The following is a 3,408-nucleotide window of genomic DNA, read 5'->3' on the forward strand; positions in this document are numbered from 1 at the left end:
TTTAAGTAAAGATCATTCGAGATTGTTTTTGATTAATTTGCACTCGTTCACATAGTTTTCCTTTTCTTTTTCTGTCTTTCTCTTCTTTAAAAAAATAAAATAAAATTATAGGAGCTATACATATATATAGATTAAATATATTAACAATAATAAATACAATTTTAAACAACTAATATATATTATATTAATAAAATAAAAAAATAAAACTAGATCGAATACGAATATTTAATAAATAATTCTCGAATATTTTACACTTGACTCCGTGAAGTATGGACATATATAGTTATATACACCTTCCTCCAAACTTAACCTTTCAATAACAATAATAAAAGAAAAATCAACATCGGAATATTCCCATGCTAAGCAAGTTTCTGGCATAATTAAAGGAGCATTTCATGAATATTATTAATGTATGAATATTATTAGTACTCTTAGTACTCTCTTTTTAATTGAATATTGTGTGATATACTAATATTAATAAATTACGGCTGTATAATAAAATATGAAGATGATATAGAATCTGAGAAAGAGAGTGAATATTATTACCTGCGAGGGAGGCAGGCAAGCAAGCAAGCATTACGTTTGCTGCTCTTTACAGTGAGCGACAATTTTGCCTTTGACTCTCCCAAGTCCCGATTCCATGTTCCGAAGGTAGTTGAGTACCTCTCTCCCTCACTCCCTCCCCACCTTCCCACTAATAACCGCCAAATCCAAACCCACCCTCCTCAACTCCCTCACGCGCCTCTCTATACCCACGCGCCACTCTTACTCATCTAGAATGGGCGACACCAACCGGATCCCTTCCATCGACAAAGCCAACCGCTCCCTCGAATCCTCACTCGGATTCTCATTCAGCTCCGAACCCATCCGACCCGAACCGAATCCGCTCATAATCGTCATCTGCGGTCCTTGCAGCATTGGTAAGGACGCACTCATCCAACGCCTCCGGGACTCCCGCCGCAACCTTCACTTCGTCATAACCGCCACCACGCGCCCGAAGCGCCCTACCGAAGTTCACGGCCAGAACTTCTCTCCATGGTGGAGGGCGACGAACTTCTCGAGTACGCACTCGTGTACGGTGACTCTAAGGGTGTGTGCCGAAGCAGCAGATCAGAGAGTTCATGGCGAAGGGTTATGATATTGTACTTAGGGTTGATATACAAGGTGCGCAGACGCTGAGGAAGGTGTAGGAAAATCGGCGGTCTTTATTTTTCTGGTGGTGGCGGAGAGTGAGGCGGCGATGGTGGAGAGGCTGGTGGATTGAAAGACGGAGACGGTGGAGTCGCTGCTTGTGAGGATAGCGACGACGAAGGAGGAGGTGAAGCACGTGAAGAATTTTGATTATTGTATAGTGAATGCAGATGGGAAGCTTGAGAATGTGGTGAAGCTTGTGGAGTCTATTATTGATTCTGAGAAAGCTAGGGTTAGACAGAGGAGTGCTGTCATATAGGTTTTTGATGTATAACAGTTGATATGCTGAGTAATCTACTACAATTTTCATGTGTGAGCTCTTCTGCTTCACAAGCACTACGTTCTTGATGATAATCTTTATGGGCAGAGACATGTCATAACATTGTTTATGATTCTTGCCGTTGCTGGTCAGCATCAGCATCAGATGGAGTAAGTGTTGAATTCTTGGTGAATAGAATTTAGCAGTGCCTAATATGATTTGTTTAATTTTGTTCGTTGATCTGGTAGGATATTTTGATGCAGACATTCAATTGAATTCACTGGATGAAAAATTGCACTGATGTGATGTAAGTTTTCAAACTTATTCATGAGACAATGGAATTAATTAGAGCTGTATTTAACTCAAACTTAAATGCAGTTTTTACCTTTTATATATATAAAAAAAAGTATACTAACTACTTTTTCATATTCTACGGTTGTGATCTACTAATATTACACAATATCCAATAAAAAAAAGTATTGAGAGTACTAATAATATTCATATATTAGTAAATATTCTCATGCATATATTTCACCACTGAATAGGAATATTTAGATGCTAACTAGTAACTACTAACTATCATTTTTGTAATTTACATAAAATTAAACAAAACAAATTTCGTATAACACAAACATATAAATTTTTGAGAAAGAATACAATTTTTTGGATAAAATATAAAATTTTGTTTTTTTTTTTAAGTAGAAAAACTTTAAAAAAAGTGTGTTTAGTTTGTATTTTTATTTTTAATTTTTGTAAAATATATTGTGAAAACAATAAAGAAATTTATAAATTTTTAAAAATAAAAAATACTAAAAAAAGAAAACTGTATGCAGATAGCACAAGGAACACTAACACTAATTTTGTTGGATTTTTCATTGTTGAGTCATTATTTTTTGGTTTAATTACTCTGTTGGTCCCTATAGTTTCACCAAATTTTTAATTAGGTCCCTATACTTTTTTTCCTTTCAATTGGATCCCTATACTACTATAATTTTGTAATTAAGTCCTTCCTAGTGTAAAAAATATTAGAGTTAACTGAATATTTATTCGCAAATTGAAGGTATTTATAATTAAAAACTTAATTAAATCTTTGACCGCACGCATTCTGGTAAAAATATTATGTTAATTTTAACATTTTTAACATGAAAAGGACGTAATTACAAAATTAAAAGCAGTGTAGGGACCCAATTGAATGGAAAAAAAGTATAGGGACCTAATTAAAAATTTGGTGAAACTATAGGGACCAACAGAGTAATTAAACCTTATTTTTTTAATTAAGTTAATAAACTAGCATATGCTTACCAATTACCATACTGATTAATTTATGAAAAGTCTAAGGGTCAGCAACTTTTATGTTTTTTGGCCAGCACTTAACCATCAAATCAAAAGTGAGTGATCTCCCACCATTAAATATAATCTCACATCATTAAAATCACTATTGATAGCTAATTAATTGTTACAAAATACTAAAATTGCTGGCCCTAGCTTTCTTCCTTAATTTATTTTCCTTCCTTGTAAATATTGGTATCAAATAATCAAATCATATCGAACTTCTTCTAACTATTCTTCAGCAAACAATGTCTTTTCAATCAAGAAAAAAAAAAGTAAAGAAATACTATTAAGTAAAGAGTTAAAAACGGGACAACCAAAAAATAAATAATATCAAATAAATTTCTTAGCCTCTAGCCTTCGTTGAATACTAAAACTAGCAAATCTAGATCCACGAAAATTCGTACTAAATATAAATATAAATACATACGGTGACTTGTGAAATAATTATCAACATGGTTCTACTACATGCGACTATATATAGTATCTTCATCATTTAGAGTGAATCAATTTTGATAAAATAATTATAAAAAAAAACATTTTTGAAGTAAATAAAAATAATAAGATTTATATCGTTTTCAGATATCATAATTAATCAGAATAATGTGAACACCACAAGTAGAAAAGTG

The 3,408-nt window shown here is 32.8% G+C and overlaps 1 pseudogene; it reads left to right on the forward strand.

The window, feature by feature from the left end:
- The first annotated feature begins 640 nt into the window (after window positions 1–640).
- On the forward strand, window positions 641–1,691 carry LOC107634714 (guanylate kinase 3, chloroplastic pseudogene; annotated as a pseudogene).
- Window positions 1,692–3,408: the final 1,717 nt, after the last annotated feature.

The sequence above is a fragment of the Arachis ipaensis genome, chromosome B3 (assembly GCF_059453495.1).
Source record: "Arachis ipaensis isolate K30076 ecotype BB chromosome B3, ASM5945349v1, whole genome shotgun sequence".
Taxonomy (NCBI): domain Eukaryota; kingdom Viridiplantae; phylum Streptophyta; class Magnoliopsida; order Fabales; family Fabaceae; genus Arachis; species Arachis ipaensis.